The sequence below is a fragment of the Paramormyrops kingsleyae genome, chromosome 12 (assembly GCF_048594095.1).
Source record: "Paramormyrops kingsleyae isolate MSU_618 chromosome 12, PKINGS_0.4, whole genome shotgun sequence".
NCBI classification, from domain to species: Eukaryota; Metazoa; Chordata; class Actinopteri; order Osteoglossiformes; family Mormyridae; genus Paramormyrops; species Paramormyrops kingsleyae.
Window position 1 is genome coordinate 27818839 of NC_132808.1, and position 21674 is coordinate 27840512.

The window sequence follows — 21674 nt, forward strand, 5'->3', positions numbered from 1 at the left end:
ACAGACGCCCAGCCAGTGTCTTCCCTGGATGTGGCACCCTTTCAGAATGTGATGTTCCCACAGACGCCCAGCCAGTGTCTTCCCTGGATGTGGCACCCTTTCAGGATGTGATGTTCCCACAGACGCCCAGCCAGTGTCTTCCCTGGATGTGACACCCTTTCGGAATGTGATGTTCCCACAGACGCCCAGCCAGTGTCTTACTAGCGGCTTCTACCTCCCTTAATTGTCAACAGGAGAAGCAAAGCATTGACACTTGGCCACTTCCTGGATTCCCATTGGCTCAGCGCCGGCTGAGTGATGGTGTGCCGGAAGTGTATTGCAAAGCCCCACCTCACCTATCACTAGGTACCAGTGAAGCCTCCTCCAGATGTCACCTTTCCAATGGCAGGAAGGTCCCTCCATCTCTTTTATATTCCTACGCACATTTGCTGAGAACTGACAAAAGTTAATCATGTAAACTCAAGCAATTAACTAATTCAAAAGAGGCCATAGCTGAAATCCTCATAATTCAACATGGCGACTCAGTGATGACATCAATCATCGGCAGCCAATCAGCGCATGCGGCCGGAGGCAGGTGGGTTGAGGAACTGCTGCTCTCTTAATGTATTTCCGCCCCCTAAGCCCCCCCGCCACCGCCTCTATTTAGTTTTGGGAGACGGACCTCCTGCAAAATCAGGATTTTTGTTTTTAATCACATTTCATGGACGGGTGAGGCAATTTCCTGTTTGCAGGCCCCGCCTGAAGCACTTTGGGTAGGAGCACAGCGGCGGGGGGGGGGGGGGGGGGGGGGCTGTGCTCGCAGTGAGTGACAGAAGATAACATACACACAAGTAGATCCTATTTATCTTTTATTACTGATTTTTGCCCTAATTAGTAATGAATTCATTGCGTAGAGCTCATGTTTAACATGATGCAGTGCAGCAGAATCATGCAGCTTTTCAGCATTTACTGTGCAGAGACTGTGTTTTGCTCAGTGTACAGCAGCTTGGCGTAGAAAAGGACTGGAGAACGGCTGGTAAGTATTACCAGTCAGTAAACCGAGAACTCGGATTGCGATCATGATCGGAAGCAGGACCTCGGCGAGTCAGGCTGTGGCCCCATTGCGCTCATGTGAGAGAGGTGGAGAGTGCACCACTTCATTAATGTTCATGTGACCACAGGGTCCAGGTTGGTGAAGAAAGCCGTATGATATGCGGACTTTCGGATGGCTTACAGATACATGCGGAGAATTCAGGGGGTAAGGAGAGAGTGTTTTTGATAATGGAGCATAGAATCAATTTTTATGGAGAAAAACAGCAATAAGTTTATGATCTGGTATGGAGTATGTACGACCCATTCTATAAAACACTGAATACACTACAAAGAGATAGAGAGGCCAGATGGAACCAGTCAATGAGAACAGTGATGTTCATCTGCCTCACCCTCATGAGACAGACAGTGTCCTGCTTCTCTGGATGTTATACAGAGAAAACATCAGAGCTGCTCTTCAGTGTGAAATCTTGTCGGCCACTGCTATGGGATTTTAGAATTACTGTTATCTTTTTACCAAATAACTGTTGCACTGGATGGAAAAAAATATTACAGAGCAAAACCGTTTCCCGATGAGTTAGCGGTGACACCCTCAGCGGGGTAGTGTGTGTGTGTTTGTGTGTGTGTGTGTGTGTCAGACAGACATTCTCCTCACAGGCCTTCATGGCTGTTACAGTCTTTGCCAGATTCCCCTCGCTGACAAAGATTTACATAATGTTAAGGTTTGTGGGAAAACATGTACATTAGAATTTTACAGATATCCTCGGTTTCTCAAAACATTTTTTATTTCTTCCTAATTTCTCAAAACAAGTAGTTCAGTGAAGCATAGAGCAATGATTTGACCCGGAGCTGCATCACTGTATTCTCAGGCATTATAGTGTGATATGCCTGATATACGCTGTGTTATACTGTGATTTTATATAAGTCCCTTCCCTACCCCATGGCACGGCCTCCCCGTGACCCCGTACACATCCCCCGTGACCCTGTGCACATCCCCCGTGACCCCGTGCACATCCCCCGTGACCCCGTGCACATCCCCCGTTTGATTAGATCAGATCAGATCAGATTAGATTAGATAAACTGGGTGGAAATTCTTGTGCCTCCTTGTTACGCAAAAGCAGAGTAAACAGATGGATGCAAACAAGCAAATGTAGTGCAAGCAGATAAAAAAGTGCACAGCACACAAGCCGAATCCTGAAAAACAGAATATTACGGGGAATTAAGGGGTAAATAATTATATAAATACAGTGGAATCCGACATTTGTATATTTATTACATGAATATAAGGTAATAAAATGGACAGCGTCTCTATTTACTGAATGTTGTTGACTATTGAATTGAATTGTACTACTGAATACAGTACAACCGTTTCAAACGCTTTACAAAGTATAGTACTGCACAAATTAAATTACTGATCTCTATGTAATTCAAATATGCTATAATACAGTACTGTACATTAAATATAGCATATTATAGTTTCACTGTTGCATCACAGTGGCTCATTTTTGGCAGTTTATCATAAACTTTGATGAATGAGTCTACATTTGTCATTGAAAACTGTCTTTTTCCTGTCATGTTTTCTGTGCATGCGGCATTAGCCTCAGATGGCCAGAAGCAGACGGACTACAGCAAGGCAAAGTAGGGTGATCGAAGTAAAAAAAACAGTTATAATAAAAAAACATAGTTTAAATTTTTTCCATGTGTTGTTATGTTTTAAAAAGAGGATTACTTGATTACTATAAGTGAATTATTTAAACAGTATTTGTACAGGAATGATTCTGTCCCAAACTTTTCGATCCATATAAGCGGTTGATCACTGTAACCCTGATCATTATAAGCGGTTTCCACTGTACATACTACATATTTTAGCAGATGGTATATGTGCAGTAAAAAACATTAAATTCAAATGGTGCAGTGTCTGCAGTGAAAATATGCTGTAGCTTACCCCAGCCAGCACTGAGCGGATCACACCGACACTGCTGCTTTCCACATCGGGCAGCACTGCACAGATCACAGCGACACTGCTGCTTTCCACATCGGGCAGCACTGCACAGATCACAGCGACACTGCTAATTTCCACCCCGGCCAGCACTGAGTGGATTTCTACCTCTGTACCTCACAGCCCGAAAGGCGCGGAGACCTGGAAAAGGAGCAATTCGCCGAGGGCCGTTGCCAGTTCATTAACTTTGCAGCAGGGCAGAGGTGCTCCTGTTTCCCCATTCCGGGCTGTCGCAAGCTTATTTGTAGAGTAATGGGTTTTCATCCTCAACCCAAAAGCAGTACAAAGTGTTTGTCCAACAGGAGACAAACAGAGGAACGGGAATGGGCAAGACTTTGTGCTTCCTCTGATTGAAGACGCTTCTGAAACAGAATCATTGCCGTTTCAGAAAAAAAAACATATTGCACCTCAGAATTGTGATTCTCAGTCATTACCGCAAGTGCTGCATCACCATGCCGGGGGGAGGGGTGCGGGGGAGGGGGGGGGCTCTGCCTTTCCTTTTGTTGTGCAGGAATGTTTTGACAGTTTTATTTTTGTCAAACACACTTCTCTTCGTTTGTCACAGCAGAAGTTCTCAGCTTACAGTAATCAAGCGCATTCTGCGGGGCGGGCATCTGACTGTGCCAGTGATTCGGTGATAAGCTGGGAGTCGCTCTCCCGTTCGGGCCCTAAACAGCGCCCCTTCCTCCCCCAGCATTTTACAGCTCGCTAAAGGTGCCCTTACTGTATATGGTGTTGAATAAAAGTCGGCAAATGGCCGATTAGGCGCTCCGAGTCACCAGGGTGTGTCATGGGTTCTACAGGGGCCTGTTGAGCAGTGGGGGGGGGGGGGGGGAGGGTTGGTCCCAGCTTTGGAGCTGGGGCTCTGGTACTGATTGGCGGCCATTTGTCTGTGTCCCCTCAGACTGACAGTCCCCTTCATCAGCCAGGCTCTACGCCCCCTCCCACACCCGTAATGGGCAGGTGCTAGGGGGAGGAGGAGGATGAAGGCAAAGCGATTGATTTTCACCCACTGCACCTCCTCCATGTCAGAATGTCAGAGCAGCCTTTCTGATGCAGTAACATTGTGGGGGGGGGGCACCATGTGTGACTGACTGACAGTCAAACAGACAGATGGACAGACGGATGGATGGATGGATGGAAATGCAGGCAGATAGACAAAAAAATGGATGGATGGACAGATTAGCAGACGGATGGGCTAATGGGTGGATGGATGGGCAGGCAGGCATTCAGAGAGAGAAACAGGCAGACAGACAGAGAGAGATACAGGCAGGCTGAGAGACATACAGGCAGGCAGGCTGAGAGACATACAGGCAGGCAGAGAGAGATACAGACAAGCAGGCAGAGAGATACAGGCAGGCAGAGTGATACAGGCAGGCAGGCAGAGTGACATACTGTATAAGCAGGCAGAGCGAGATACAGGCAGGCAGAGAGACATAAAGGCAGGCAGGCAGAGAGACAGGCAGGCAGGCAGAGAGAGATACAGGCAGGAAGAGAGACAGGCAGGCAGAGAGACATACAGGCAGTGAGAGAGACATACAGGCAGGCAGGCAGAGAGAGATACAGGCAGACAGGCAGAGAGACAGGCAGGCAGAGAGAGATACAGACAGGCAGGCAGAGAGATACAGGCAGGCAGGCAGAGAGAGATACAAGCAGGCTGAGAGACATACAGGCAGGGAGAGAGACATAAAGGCAGGCAAGCAGAGAGAGATACAGGCAGGCAGGCAGAGAGAGATACAAGCAGGCTGAGAGACATACAGGCAGGCAGGCAGAGAGAGATACAGACAGCCAGTCAGAGAGATACAGGCAGGCAGGCAGAGTGATATACAAGCAGGCAGGCAGAGAGACAGGCAGGCAGAGAGAGATACAGACAGGCAGGCAGAGAGATACAGGCAGGCATGCAGAGTGACATACAAGCAGGCAGAGAGAGATACAGGCAGGCAGAGAGAGATACAGACAGGCAGGCAGAGAGATACAGGCAGGCAGGCAGAGTGACATGCAAGCAGGCAGAGAGAGATACAGGCAGGCAGGCAGAGAGAGATACAGGCAGGCAGAGAGACATAAAGGCTGGCAGGCAGAGAGAGATACAGGCAGGCAGAGAGACAGGCAGGCAGACAGAGAGAGATACAGACAGGCAGGCAGAGAGACAGGCAGGCAGAGAGATACAAGCAGGCAGGCAGAGAGACAGGCAGGCAGAGAGATACAAGCAGGCAGGCAGGTAGACAGGCAGTTTGTTAAATCTGAAGGAAATTGCAGATAGATATATTAGTGTTTGCTGTGAACTGCATTACTGCTGTGATTTCCTGTTTCATAGCGATAGAATGAAATGGAATGGTTTTATTATTATTATAACAAAGCAGCTTGAAATGAGAATTTCAGAACCAACTAACAAGGATGCAGCCTTTAGCAAACATGACGTCGCAAATGCACCGACTGACAGTTTCCATCACACTTTCGCGGTGGCATCTTGCCGGTGCTATTGATATAGCTCGCTGAGGATTTGAAACTGCTTTCTAGCAAATGTAAGAAATTATTTCTAATGGAGCTGGGAAAGGGATTGATTTCTGACTGATTCGAAGACATTGACATTTGGAGAATGACCGCCACACCCTCGTCAGATACCTGGCTATTCCTGCAGCCTGGGGGTTCAGTTGTGCTGCGGAGCTTCAGGTCTGTAGGCTTCTCGTACTACTTGGTGCCGTGGGAGACCTCAGCAAACACTGGCAGAGTTGAGGTGCCCGGGTCAGGCGCGGTTACTTATCTCTGCCTCCATTATTCCGCTCTGTCATCTTGAGGTATTCAGCCGGCCGACAGCCTAGAAGCTTTGACATTTTCTTGCCAACTTTCTGATTTTGACTTTAAACACATGCACCCTTCCCCCCCCGACTTAAATGCCATTTTCTCCAGCAAACCCCACATCATCTCACTGATTCCCCCCAGACTAGTATATCTCATCGGCCCAGCCGGTCTTCCGAGCGCGGCCCTGCCTTTCAATGACCGAAATGCTAGAATTTCCATAAAATGAAAGAGGAAGCAGAAGCCAGCAGCACTGGTCCCGGTGCTGCAGTGACGGGCTGGGTGAAGGTGCTGCGGTCCCAGTGCTGCAGTGACGGTGCTGCAGTGACGGTGCTGCGGGGATGGGGCCGGCTCCTGTCAGGGGACGCACTGTCAACCCCACCGAGGAATGTGGCCTGCATTGCATTTCTGGCACATTCCCTATAGCAGGCCTGACTCCACGCTCGTAAGGCCACCAAAAACGGCCTGAGCGCTCAGCAGATGGAAATGACCTTCCACTGCGAGCACTGTGCCGCGGTGTCACTGTGCCGTGGTGTCACTGCGCCACAGTGTCTGCCCCGTGTTTGCAATCAGCAGCACATGTGACATCATTGTAGATAATCCAGTTCAAAACAGCCAAACAGTGTGTTTATGTCTTAATTATGGCAACGGAACCTGAAGTGTGCGTGCAGGAAAGATGACGGATATATGTGATACATCAGAGGTCGCCGTCATGGTTTCAGGACAGTTTCAAAAGATAAATGAGTCAATATTAATTTGGTCTGCGATGGACTGGTTCCAGGATAAGAGATTAAGATGATTAATGTATGTAAAGGTGCAAATACTGTTATGTATATGTTATGTGTTTTTTTTTGTTTTACTCTGTGTTAGTTACACAAAATCTGTCCTTTGGATTTAAAGCCTGCAGTTAGCTTGGGGGTAACCTGTAGATTTTACGTGTCATATAATCCATGTCACTCTGAGTGGAAACGACATTTATCCTGGGGCAAAGGGCAATATGTGGAACTGTTTGGGGCATTTTCTGTCCAGCCGTGTCCTGGGAAGGGTGTAAAACCCTCACAGTTCGCATAAATCACGGGCCGTCACGGTGCCCAGAGCTGAATCAGAATCAGAATTAGATCAGAATCAGAATCAGATTTATTGGCCAAGTATGTTAAGTCACACAAGGAATTTGGATCCAGCCGACCGTGAATCTCAAGTTACACAGACAATAAACATATAATTTAAAGAAAAATACACAATATACAGATTACATAGAAGACAAGTGATATACATAAATTACCAACAGCAATAATGAGCTTCACATATGGAAATGAGATTGTGTTGAGTAGTTTGGCTACACAGGGATCTGTAATGTCTGCCAGAGGGCAGGAGCCCAAAAGGTTTGCGTCCAGGGTGCGAGGAATCTGTAGTGATTTTCTCTGCCTGTTCTTGAAGGGTATAAGTCCTAGAGGGTGGGCAGAGGAACAGCAGTGATTCATTTCTGCTGACCTTACTGTTTGCTGCAGTCTTATCCTGTTTCGTGGCGCTCTGAACCAGACCATGATGGATGTACACAGGACGGATTCGGTGACGCGGTGTAGAAGTTCCTGAGCAGCTCCTGTAGCAGGCCGTGTTTCCTCAGTCGCCACAGAAAGTGTATCCTTTGCTGGGCCTGGGAGGGGGGCAGTGCTGAGGGGAGTCTCAGTGCACCCTCATCTCCACAGTCTTCAGCATGTTCAGCTCCAAGTTGTTCTGACTGCGCCAAAGCACCAGCCGCTCAGCCTCCCACCGATATGCAGAGTCGTCTCCATCTTGGATGAGTCTGATGACCATCTGCAAACTTCTGGATTTTAACAGCAGGGTTCTTGGAGGTACAGTCACTGGGGTAGACGGAGAAGAGCAGTGGGGGGAGGACATATCCCTGGGGGGAGGTAACATACTGGAGAGTGTGCCTGCTCCTCACATGGCACCAGACATCAGAATCAAAATTCCCTTCATTGGCCAGGGATACCAACAAGCCGTAGGGCTTTTTCTTGGTACATTCATGCACAACCTAGAACATAAATTAAAATAATAATAATATATTAATAATAATAATAAATACATTGTTTAAAAATATGAACAATAGTGCAAATCAGTCCAGATTACAGTCAATAAACAAAACTAATAAATACTAATAAATTAAACCCATAAATTATAGCAGCCTGGTGTGGGTTCGAGCCTGGAGAGGGCCGGTCACACGTCACCAGACTGTCTCAGCTGCAGTCGGCCTCGACGGAGCGTCATGCTGTGCTCTGGCTGGGTGAAACCGGGGACCGACCTGTGATCACTCTGGACGGCTGAGTACTGCCTCTGTGCCGCGTGAGTCCGGCTGGGGCCAGGCCGGCCTGGGAGGGGCCTTCCATATTTGTTCCTTCAGTGCAGTTCTGTGTGGTGGAGCACAGCACATTCATGTGTTAATTAAACTCCAGTCATGTGCCTCTTCACCCCCCCCCCGGAAAGGTCCCAAAGGCGACGTTAGCAACCTTAGCTTTCTGGGTCCCTACGGTGCCGCCCCCCGCAGCTACTGCTGCTCATTAATGCAGGACAGAGAGGCCTAAGTGCAGCTGTTTTATCTGGGCTAATGCTGCTGTTGACTCTCTCTCTTTTTCCAGTATTTTGCACGTCTTTGCAGGCCTGCGCAGTGATAGGTGGGCCGGCAGCACAGCTCAGATGCAGTTCGGTCTGCTTTTCATTTTTGTTCCACTGTCCTGTCAATTCGACATCTTCAAATGCGATGGAGCTGGTTTTGCGAGACACATCAGGGGCTGATAAAGGCCAGCAGATCTTCCATCCCCGTATCACAGCGTCCATCATGGAGACGTCAGCCTTCCATCCCTGTATCACAGCGCCCATCATGGAGACATGCCCCCTCCCCTCTTCACAAGCCGGGCTCCATGACTCTGGAAACTGCAGTAATTTCATTCAGAACCTGTTTTTTGGGAAACAACTTGAGATTCAAGTGTAGAGGAAACAAGCAGTGTTATTTAGGAGCAGTGAGCGGGGGTGGGGGGGTGGGGGGTGGGTGAGATAATTCCCTGGATGTCTCAGCAGCAGAGCAGCATGCTTGGTTCTGCAAAAAAACAAATATGTAGAAGTATGGAGCGTCTCCCATCCTGCCTGCATCTGATGTATGATGATCCCTCAGCTTCAGCCGTACAGATGCCGTCCGGTTACAGAGGGACAGCCAGGCAGTCCTGGAATCGCAGGAAGGGCCTTTTCCCATCTTGTTTATATATATTCCTGCAGCTGCTGTGGAACACCTAAGTCCAGGAATCCAAAAGTCTGCTCTGAGGTGGGATTAGTTTTCCAAAGACCTTCTCCAACGACATTCTCAGGGGGCGTCTGAGGGGACTCTCAGTGACATGAAGGTTACCTCCTTCTCTGTGGAAGACCAGGTTTTGAGTCTTGCTGCATCCATCTCTTGGACTTGCAAGTCTAAATGTGTTTTCCTGTAATTAAAGGAGCCTCCCATAGCAGGTAGCATACTGATCCTGGGATCTTCTGTCTAAAGAAACACACACATACCTGTTTTCAAATAAAGTATTGCTGGCAGGTGAAAGCAAGAAGATGAGTGTGTTGAATACAGGTGCTTTGATCTGGTTCATTTGTATGCTCACTAGAATATAGTAATATTCTTGTTCTGTATTATCTTTGTACATTTCAGCTTTCATTTTCATCTCCACCATCTGTGAAGTATTATATCATAGCGAGGCTGATAAATCAGAGCCTTGTTTCTGCCGTGATATGCCTTGTGAGCAAATGTTTTAGGATTGGAAAGATAACAGCACTGTAATCTGTTTAGTCTGAACAGTCGAGCTTTTTGATAAGGAACGCCTTTTCACGCAGCCAAACTGATTCGGCCGTGTTTGGAAGGGGGCCCGTCCTGAATCAGCGAGCAGGTGTTTCTTTTTGTTTGCCTGTGCCTCTTTCCCGGGGCTGTGACATGCATGTAACGTGTATCTTCACCAGAGAAACATTTATAGTAAAATGTACAACAGGTAGACCTTTGCCTGCCCTTAAAACGCGCGCAGCACGGTGGGAAGGGCATGTCATTGCTGATTGACTTACTATCTGCAAATTACATGACGGCTTGTAATCTTTAAGGGAAAGTGCAATCAGTGAACCCCATCCTGTGTAGATGAGGTCGTTTGCATCTATGTGGGATGGATTGGAAGGGGGGCACTGTGGCTGTCCTGGACCGCAGAAGAGTGTTGAGGTTCCCTGGTGAGACGCCCCCGGCTGCTGGGGTGCATTACTGTCATGTCGTTAATATCAGCCAAAAGGTAGCAGGCTGAGTCCTGCAGAGAGGAGCCTCCCTCTCCTTAAATGCAGTCACTTACACATGGATATTTAGGGTAATTGAACTTTTATAAATGGATATGGATCTAAAGGCGCTGTGAGTAACCTTGGGGAGAAGGTTCTGCGCGACTCGTTCTCCGGCTGGCCACATTTGTCAGACGTAGTCGTCAGCGAGGGGCACGGTGCCGCCATTAATCTGGGCTCACATCATAAACGTTTGCACAGCGCCTGTTTTTAAGTGGCCTGTTTGGTGTTTTCTCAACTCGGCAGATGCTCGGGGGCTGAAAACAAGAAGAATGAAGTTAAGTCAGAGTAGACTGTGTTTCCTGTTTCTCCTTGATCTTACTACATCTGTCAGCTAACTACTTATTCAGGGCAGGATCACAGGGGAGACGGAGGGCACGGAGGGCAATGCTGGGCACGGGGCTGGGGTACACCCTGGATGGGATGCCAGTCCATCACAGGGCTGGGGTACACCCTGGGCGGGATGCCAGTCCATCACAGGGCACGGGGCCGGGGTACACCCTGGATGGGATGCCAGTCCATCGCAGGGCACATACACACAATCACATACTATGCACAGTATAGAGATGCAAGTTACTCTAACTAGATGTCTTTGGACTGTGGGAGGAAACCCTACAGTCGGTATGTGTCACAGCAGGTTAGGACACTCTGCTCATGAGTGGAAGGTTGCCAGTTCAAATCCCAGCATCGGCAGAGTGATTTAACCATTGGGGTGATCAGTGTGGTTTGCGACTCCAGCTTCCTCGGGGATTGTCTTGACCCCATTCTCTCACTTGTGTACCACTTTAGACAGAAATGTCTGCTCAGTGGGGGACATGCAGTGGCACGGTGGGTAGCACTGTCGCCCCACACCTCTGGACCCCGGGCCCGACTCTCCATCCAGGCCCCATGTGCGTGTAGTTTGCATATTCACCCTGTGTTGTTATGGGGTTTCCTCCAGGTAGTGCGTTTTCCCCCAACAGTCCAAAAACATGCTGAGGTGAACTGGAATAACCTGTTTTTGAGCTGATGTCAGCCTGGTAGCAGAAGGGAACGATTAACAAGGTCAGGACACTGAAGCTGTGGAGCCCACATGAGCTTAAGCAAGCGGCGTGTGGCCGTTTATCCTGGGCTCTCCATTACCTCCACAGTGCAGAGTAAAAACCCGAAACGCTGACGCCTGTAGGAGCAGCCCAGGCGGGCAGAGAGATGTTCCCGGGCAGGGCCAGAAAGGCACGTGGCAGGATAGTGGGGGGAGGCTTACCCCCCAAAGAGAAATTTGTCTCACCTTTGAGTATATCACATGGGTTTGGCTGTTAGGGGCAATTCTAGTTTTCTTTAAGGTGGGGGCATTAGGGGTGCCATAGATCATACAGAGGGCCAACCAGTTATATGTTTTGGATCAGCGGGTGACAGGGGAGGGGGCTCTCCGGGGGCCAGCTGGCTTTCAACTGGGGCATGATGGGTTTGCAGTGATTTTAATGTGTTTCATGGGAAAAATTGCAGACATTTCAGGGCAATTTTTATTAACAGTCTTAAGTCCATTCAAGAGAATCACCTCAGACCACAGAGTTGAGCTTGCGTGTGTGACTGTTCCCCTCAGGACGGCGTGGCCCTTTGCCGCTCTGCTGCCTTAGTTGGAGACATTAAGACACCCAAAAGATCTTTTCCATTTTAAGTTAATCAGGTGATTTGCATATTTTTCTGTAATCATATAGGTATTCTGGATGTATAAGGGGGGGTTGGGCTGTATGTTTAATTATAAAGGCTATTTAGGTGTTTAGCAAAGAAACAGAATAACCTGAGACATAAATGGGCAACAATTTAAATTTATAATCAATTTCTGGAGGTTTAAATTGCTAGGGTCCAAATAACTCCACAGGATTAAAAGCTGATCACAAATGTGAAGGGTAATGGGTTACCTATCACCTCTGTCCCCATCTTGGGTTGTTCTTATCATCCCCGGGGCTGAGTCTGTCTATCCTGGTTAACTGGATTATTTAATTTTTGAAAAAATAAAAAATAAAAACAAACACAACAGCCAGGTAGAACAATTAAGAGCATCTTCACACTTTATTCTCTATACAATTAAACATTATTTGTGCTCAGCTTTCCAAAAATCAGAACATTTTCTTTTTAAAAAGTGGCATTCATTCAAAGCAGTGCAGGTCTGTTTGTGTGCAGTGCGCAGTTTGCATGTTAGCTTGCCGACTGAGATTGACCATGTGCAGTAAAACCACACAAAGTGGATCCCTTCCTGGCGAGCTGCTCTTACCGTCTGGGCTGGATCAGTGCAGCTCCCTCTTCTCTGGAGACTGATTAAATAGGATGCTGCAGATTTCAGAAGCCACTTAGTTGGCATTAATTAAAAGGCAGAGCTCAGCAATCCCTCTTTCTGATTTTCAGAAATCGGCTTGTTTCAATGCAGTGCAGGTTTTTTTTAAAATTTAGTTTGGTTAATATATTGAGGAATGTATATATTTAATTGCTTTCAGACTTTGCGTGAATATGGCAGTTTGCTCGGTTCAGCGCTTGCATGGTAGTTTAATGATGTTCGGCTGCTTTTACCCTCATATTCTGGGAGTCTGTATGCATTCTCCTGCCTTCCCCCTCTGCATCCTTGGATGATGCTGTGAGGGTATCCACAAGGGCTCGTAGTTGGACTCCGTAGCTGAAAATCTGTGTCTGTGAGATCAAAGCCGATTTGGAACGGACACAGCATCTCGGGCTGAGGTATTCCTCCCAGCAGGAACGCGTTGAGTTGAAAGATGAATTTAGGCAGAGCAGAACTCCAGGAGGTAATCGCATCACTGCTGGATGGTTTACTCAGCCCATCTGGCAAAAATACTATATAATTACCCATAGCTGGCACTCAACTTCCACAGGAGTTAGTGAAGTTTGGAAAATGTGACACGGTAAGTATATATCTACTTATGTTGGGCCAGTGGTCTGTCCCCCACTAACACAAATTTCTTAAGGAATGCAGTTCTCAGGATGAATACTCTGTGCAACCTGAATTATTACAGATAAACAGCAAGCTGAACAAAAGGATGAGGCAGAGGAATACATGTGTGACACTCTGGGTACAAGCATAATCAAGCTTGTTGTCTGTCAGATCTTTGCATTCATGGTGGTGACGAACTGTGTGTGTTTCAGCAAATAGAGCATTACATCCGACTGAGTTTGGGACAGCCAGTCTAATTAGCTGTTATACAAAAGTGATTAGAACAATAGCGCTCATTAAGCGTTTAGTAGATTCTCATCAGGTGCCCCATCATTTCTGCTGCCATATCTGTGCTGTGCTTTCTTCCCTAAAAATTTGTGTTGACTAAAAGCTGACAAGCAAAGCAAAGGAAGTTGCTCCTTAAATGGAATGTAAAAAAGATTCTAAAATTTTGGCTCAGTCATTTCTCAGGTGCATGCAAGTGAAGTGCTGATTGACTTCAGAGAGCATCGCAATTGCAGGGTCACGCCTACCGTGTTTAAACCACTAATGTTATGATCGGTTTTTGGAACAAATTAAACATTTTTGTCGAATCTAACAACTTAATTGAACATTTCACTGTTAAACATTTTTGTCGAATCTAACAACTTAATTGAACATTTCACTGTTAATGCCCTGATTATTCTGAAATGTAGACCTATACACTTCCTAATTGTTTTTTGGAACTTGCGACCACAGATGTGGGGACCACAGATCCTTTCTTCAGTTAAGTGATCGTGAGTTAGTCTGCAGAGTAACGACGTCATACATGCGCACATTTGCGTGGAGCTGGATCGTGCTTTGAGGCTGTGCTGTGGAAATCTATAAGCGTTTATTTGCTTTGCCAAAAAAGTGGAAAAACCATGAGTTGATGTTGACCCACTTTTTCTCTGCAAAACTGCAGCGCTCACACAGACCATGTTTGGCTCTTTAGTCAATAGTATCTTTTTCCAGTGACTCTTAACTGCGGATTCAGTGGGTCTGTAAATGCTGAGCTTGTGGTGTTTTTCAGATCAATAGGTAAAGCGCTACAATGGAACTGTGATGTTAAAAACATCTGCTTATTCAATAACATGTCTTAAGAGTTTATAATATATAGATCCCTCCATGTCTCAGGAGTCAATCTTTCGGCTGTGTCATATTAACTATTTAACTCGTTTCAGTATCTGTTTTATGCGTCTGCTGTGAGTTCCTCCTCCCTGATGTAATTGCGTTGCATTCACCCTAATTAGTGTCTCTATTGTAAATTCATACTAATGTCTCTGCTGCATCTGTCGAGTTAATTTTTTATTAATGTATCTTATGAGTTCATCCTTATGCCTATAAGGCTTGTTAATGTTAATAACCATTTAAGGTTTCCTAAATAGAGAAAATATATCCTTTGTTTATAATATTTTGGTAAATTTTTTTGTAACACTTTCATGTTTTAGTGATTTATAAACACATTCATAATGCATTATAATGCATTCATAAAGCAGTATAAACATGGCTATAAATATTTATAAAAAGGCATAACACATTATGCCCATGTCCAGGCTATTAACATGGCCTTAAGTAAACTGCTAGCAGATTTCTCTGTAAGTCTATTTTTCAGCATGTGGGAAGCTGTGTGAGGTCTCCTATGTATCTGGTCCAGGCTAAGCGGGTATAGAAGCAAGCGCTCAGTCCCCCTGCCTAAAGACAAACCACACTGTCACTCCTGCTCTGTGATATCGACTACACCACTGCCTAGTGTATTATGGTGAGCAGTCATGAAAATGTCAGGAGGGGAGGATGCCATCGACATGGCTGTGACAAAGAGCCCGGCTTGTTAAAAAGAGTGGAAGAGGCAGTTGCTGATACCGAATACCTGCTCAATGAAAAATAAGTTTTGCACGATCCAAAAATAGAATGCAGCAGCTTCTGATAATACCAGTAAGAGCATGTACCCTCACAGAATCATTCAAGATTATCTGGTAAGAGAAGGTACAATGTAAAGTTTGGCTTAGACACAGTATAGACAAGTATAAGGATTTAAACTCATTTGGGCATAAATCTGCCAGTGGATGAAATGAAAATGTGCTTAATGGAGTGTGTCAGAGTGTTAATGCTTGAATTTCTCACAGGTACAGCCAGTACATTTATTTCGGCGCAGTTCTTTGTTTTGTGTAATGGATGCGTTTCGAAAATTTACATTCATTTCCCAAGGAAAGTGCAACTGTACAGAATAATAAGAATCCGGGTGTTTAAGTCGTATGTCATAACAATAGCAGAACTGTTTCCAGTTTTTCTTTTCTTTCCTTTTCTTTTTTTTTTTAACGAAGGAATGCAGAAGCACTTGCACCGAGCGACGTGTTCAAGGCTTTGCGGATGAAGGGAATGTATTTTGTGATGATAAATTAGTTTTCGCATCACATTCTTTCTCTGCGGGTGCTTGTTGTCCGCATTGTCTGGGTTGTCTGGGTTTCCTGCCACAGGCCAACGCCACGCCGTCGTGCTTCACTGGTGACCCTAAGTTTTATTCAGTATATGATTATGCGCAGAAGGAGACACTTCAAGTCCAGACCAAGACCTTGTTTCAACCAACCAGTTGAGTACTCTGTGGTTGTGACTCTTTATACTCAACTGGTTGGTTCAAACAATATCTTGGTCTAGATTTTTACTTTCAGGACCTGAGACGTCCGCCTGTGTCTGTGTGTGACTGAAAGCTTCCGTCTTTCGCTCTTGGGAGAGGATGGTGTCTCCAGTTAGGTCTTCAGACCTTCCACCTGCTTCCTTTCTCACCCACTGCACACCTGACCAACCCCCCCCCCCCCCCCCCCCCCCCACATCTGTCTTCCTCACCAGGCGTTTTTATTCCCTGATAAGGTTTCCAACCCCGTTCTGGAAAAACCATGAAAACTGAGTCCCTAACCAACCTTCTAACCATCGCTGAGTCAGACGGCTCCTTCGGCGTCCAGTCCGGAGCAAATCTCACCATCTATGTTTATCTTTTTCATGCCTGATCCTCTATATTAAGAACATGCTGCTTGGCCCTGAAATAGAGCCGTGTTTACTGCACTGTGACTGTCCCTCTTGTTGCAGGGCTCCGTGTGTAATGAATGCACATTGGTGGGTGGGGGCACTGTGTGATAAATTAACGGAATTGGGTGGGGGGGGGGGGGGGGCAGGATGATGGCCAGGAATGACTGAGCGGGGCTCCACGAGAGCGGCGTCGGAGGAGATTGTAACAAGACAAGTTGTTTCATGACTGTTCTGGGCTAATTAAACCGCAGCAATCAAATCCTTCTGGACCAGGCTCATTATTTTTTCCGGAGTGGCTCTTTTTAATTTGCTCTTCAACAATGCCGCCTCTCTCACCTCTTTCAACATTTTTGATTGGCATCACATTTATTGGTCGGCGGGAGAAGAGATTTATTTTAGGGTTAGGCGAGCATCGGCAGCCACCTGGTGCCCTCGCCAGCCGCTCGACGCCCAGGGTGGCACTCGCTGTGAGGATGCAGATGTAAAACCTCTTTCCTTCCATGTCTCGCTTTATCTTGTCCCCTCCATTAACAGGCTATATGTCAGAAGGTGAAGCTGTCCTTAATCAGGGAGAGGCTTCAATATTTTATTAGCGAAGTGTCCAAAGCAGGGAGAGAAGCTAGGCGAGAGTCCCGTTACCTCTGCCAGCATGGTATGATCACGGCTCATTCTGCCTTCCGCCGGGCAGCGCCTGAGGGCCGGGGTCGGCCTGCCATGCAGTGGGAACAGCAGGCCTGCGCCGGCCTGTTTATGCCGGCCAACACCGATGACGTGCCAAGACCCGCATCCCGTGTGCTGTGCCGATGAAAAATGGCACAAAGTCTATTTTTAAGTGTTTGACTTTTCTTCTGAAAGGAGATGTCAGTGAACAGTCCTTAATGACCTTTTCCGCGGGACATTTTAATAGTGAGTCTCGGGTTTTCCATTTAAGGCAGCGTGTGGATCACATGTTTGTGCACATACTCATGACGGGATTTATTACCGGTGTATTGCGGCGCGCACACACACACACACACACACACACACACACGTAGGGTAAACATATCCTTATGGGGACCGCTCATTCATTTCAATGGGAAAAATGCTAACGCTAACTATGACAACCTTAACCCCTACCCTACCCTAACCATAACCATAAGTAACCTAACAAAATAGAGAAGAGTTTTTGCATTTTTAGTTTCTTCATAGCAGTCACCGATTTTTATAAAATAGAGTTTTCCCTTATGGGGACCAGGAAACCGGTCCCCATAAGGGAAAAAAACGGATATTTATCACATTATGGGGACATTATGTCCCCATAAGGGTAGGTAAACCTGTTCACACACACACACACACACACACACACATCATGCAAGAAATGCATACATATGTATGGGAAACACAAGCCCGACTGATTGCTGTGATGCTGGAGTACAAGCTGAGTCGTCCTGGCCGGTGATTTGTGTGGCTTGACGGTCTTATATCTGATTGGATTGGAGAGATGGAAGCCATGACTGCTAGGACACGTTAATAGGGAATTTATTTTGAGTGTTTTACTCATTTTTCTTGAGCCACGCTGTAAAGGACAGCCCTGCGAAGTTCTGGTGTTGAGCAGCTACTATTTATAGTCATTTATTATGAATATCAAGGTCTTGGGAGTTAAAACCCATGAAATTTCAGCACCCTCTGGACTCATTTAAAAAAAAAAAATAATAAAAATCTTAGTGAGGGTCTGGAGGATGCCTAGTGCTGCTATCGCTGGTTGAAGTGTATGCACTCCATCATCATTAGCCTCAGAGAACTCCAAAGATCTTGTGCTATTTACCGAAAGACCCCTGCAGATGTTAATGGTGCCACGACCCTCCTATACTGCTGTTTGTGCTGACGGCTACCAAACTGTTCTTACTGGAGAGACAAGGAAACGGTGCTTAAATGAGTCGTAAATTATTATTATTATTATTATTTTCCTGTAGGTTCCTGGAACTCTAAGAGGAGGTATGCGGATGGATTTTGCATACATTTTTAAAACATGTTGAACATCATTCTCAATAACTGATTAGTCATCAGTACACAGGATTATAATATCTCGAGTTTTATGAGGCACAGGCAGCAAACCTGCCAGATAAACATTTCACTGTATGACTGCATGCGACAGAAAAAAAAAACAAAAAAACTTTGACTTGACTTTGGTTTGTTCGAGTGACATAAACTCCATAGCAACAAGGACAAGCTGAAAGCTCTGCAGACTTTTCCATGGGAAAGACGGCTTCATTCATATAAATATGCAGCCACAGCTGGGTGATGGTCATTATTAGATTTTGCTCCTTTTTGATCATTATTTAAGGGCAGCAGGGATTGTAGTTCCCTGACTTTCAGGTTTCGATTAGTGGTAGCGCACACACCTTCCTATATAAACAAATGCTTTAAAATATGAGGAAGATACGTTTGTCTTATCTGAAAATGTCATCTGTATGGTTGCTAGGCAAATAAGAAGTCCTGATTATGAAAGCCCCGATTATTCGAAACAAGGAAGTTGTATAAGTCAGAAAACCAAAGCGTGGCTGAAAACTTTGCAGCAGCGAGGCGCTTTGTTGTGAGGCGGAAATGTGAACGCGTTTTGCAGAGCAGCGCGAGGGGAACCTGGGGGTAGTCATCTGTCACTGAGGCCCTCTACCTGTAGGGCAAGTGACAGAGTGGAAATCTTATCAGTACAATCCAATCAGAGTGAAACGCCTACGATTTGAGACCATAGTGCACATTCTTTCATACCGACACATGGAATCAGGGTCTTCTCACCGATATTCTGAAGTGCAGAACCATAACGTGGGGTGTGATTGGCTTGTAGAGGTTCTGCTTTGTCGCTGTCTGGCTGAAAGCTTCAGTCACCTTTGCTAAGCTCTTCCTGTTTCCTCTTTGGTGTTTGTGATACATAATTCCAGGGGAGAAATGCAGTGTTCATGAAACCCCGGCTGTGGACCTCAGCCTAAATGGGGGAGCGGGTGGATATTGGGGTTTCCACTCTCACTCTCAGGTTTTCCACAGAGGCAATCAGTCAGGCGAGTCTCCCAGCTGAGGGGTCTTCCATAGCGTGAGAGTGGACGTTCTGAGCGCCTAGGAGAGGTAGCCTGATTTATCATCTCCCCAAATGCCAAGTGGTTCGAAACTGGAAAGGGCCTGCTGACACTGGTAACGTGCTCCATTAGAGTAAATGACGTGTCTTAGATTGGAAATGTGCTGCCCTGGGGTTCGCAAGGCCGGTCCATATGTCAGCTGTTGTGAGACGGAAAAATCCGGAATGCCCCAGGCTTCGCTCACCCAAATGGGGGCAGATTGGAGTGTGAAGCGGATGGTTTAGTACCCGACCCTCCCGCTATTACCCTCTTAACGGAGAGTGGTCTCATCTCCACCCGGCTCTTGGATCGCCTCACGCAGGAGAGCACTGTGTGAGAAGCAGGACCAGTCAAACTGCATTTCTCTGACACGAGGGCATTCGAATTTTTCCTTTGAAAAATGCAGAGCTGACTGTCTTTGGCGCTGCATGACTGCTGCATGACTACTGCATGACTGCTGCATTACTGATGCATGACTGCTGCATGACTACTGCATGACTGCTGCATTACTGATGCATGACTGCTGCATGACAGCACCCTTTGTGTCACTGTCTATTCCCTGAATGCAGCACGGTGTGGTTTTCTTGGCCGAAGGCTTTGTTGGTACCTTACTGTGGGGGGGGGGGGCTTCAGTATCATGCTGTTGGGGCAAATTTCAGGTGCATGGATGCAGAAAAACACATCAAAGGCTGTGGGCACTCGGCTTGGAGCATGACACCAGAATCGAGGGCCCAACTAAATTGCTGCTGCTTTTTAACTCCCTCCTGTCGCTGACGTCCTCCCAGCTGTGTCCCGCTGACAGCTGAGCCTCACATCAACATGTTTTTTTTTCCTCCTGTAAAAATTGCCCAGTGGCTGGAATGAATGACGAAAGAAAAAAAAAGAAAAAAACTGCCATTTGCTGTAATTGACTAATTGCGGGGAACTAAATAACAGAATTTGTGCCCAATCAATACAATTCAAATGGAATTTTTCATCCCCCACTTACGCCAAGTGTGATACCATGAGTCTGACACTGGAGGCTAGCCCCACCGAAGCCACACGAGACATTCAATCGTTCATTCTCAGCCCATTGGCTGGATCGGAATTCCATTTAGAGAGCAGTGCGACTCCTCAGAGGGGCTTTAATTGCATCTCCTCCGAGATACTTTAGGTGCCTTTCAGCACGCTTTTCACCCCATGTGCCTCGTATGCAGCAGCTCTCGGGACGTCGGTTAAGTCTGAACCCCCCCCGCTGTGGGTGTGTTCTTTGTCATTCTCCCACCTTGGTCCCCAGTGCTGCCTTTGACAAATCGATGTTCATGGCTGTTTTTTATTTTTAAATACAATTTCCCTGCTTTCAGAGTTTTTCATTCTGACACCTGACAAATGGGTCTGAGTTGGGCCCTAGATCTGTGCGAGTTAAACCGGGGTACATGATACAGGAGTGGGAGGAAGGGAAGAGGGACATTAAGCGGGGGCGGAGAGGGGGGGTTAACGAAACAGGGGGAGGAAGAGACCAAAAAACAGCCAGAAGGCAGGTGCTGGAAGATGCCATCGCAGCATGGGTGCATTCGGTGGAGCCGAGAGAATGAACAGAAGGCAGCCTTGTATGACTGGGAGGAAGATGGCGACGAAGCGGGTGAAGGTGCTGGTCACCTGACCAACACCTCCAAGGCCTTGCATCAGAGGCCCAAACACACGCTCTTCTATCAATGCATCCAACTCCATAACTAGATCCTGAACCCAGGCATAATTTTCACAGGAAAGGGCATAACATGACATTCAAGTTACATCTTTCTATGGTAAATCATACAGTAATACCGCTATATGAGAAGAGTGCCTGAGTGTTCTCCGGAAGAGAACCAAGGTCAGTGACTCTCATCTACAGACCTCCCTCCCGGTGGTAGTGGCCTGACTCCCCGAGAGCAGCAGCTGGCTCCATTTGGCTGACTGTGCTGACAGTTCATACTCTCCTATCCCAGTAGATATGGCCTTGACAGCAGAGCTACCCTCTCAAAGAATAGCATTGTTGACTCACACTCCCGTATCACTTAGACTTTGTGGGGAAGCCTGACCGTAACACATTCCCTCTGTGCAGATCCCTGCAGCCAAATGCCTCCATGATGAGGACTCATCTGCCTGTAGGGTCCATGAGAAGTTACATCTGCCCCAGAAAATGCTGTAATTACATCTAGGTCTCATAAGAACAGGAACTGCTTTAAATAGATCATTTGATGGCTTGTTCTTGTGCTGAGCCAGAGCCTTTATCGTATCATTATTCCTCTATGTATTGTTAGCTTATTCCACTCTGTTGTGCTGCTGTCTTACTTCCTGTTTATATACATACACATCGCAATATGTATATGCACCCCTGTGAAGAGCCCCCATGTGTTTTGTACTATAAGTCCTGTGAAATCCCGCCCCCTCCACTTGCTGTATGTTGCACTGTGGTCCTGGGGGAACATAA

General features: G+C 46.7%; 1 protein-coding gene across 3 annotated transcripts in view; it reads left to right on the plus strand.

Annotated features, from left to right (window-relative positions):
* LOC111832836 (type II inositol 3,4-bisphosphate 4-phosphatase-like) overlaps positions 1-21674 on the plus strand; it is a 161139-nt gene that overhangs the window by 30711 nt on the left and 108754 nt on the right. The window lies entirely within an intron of this gene.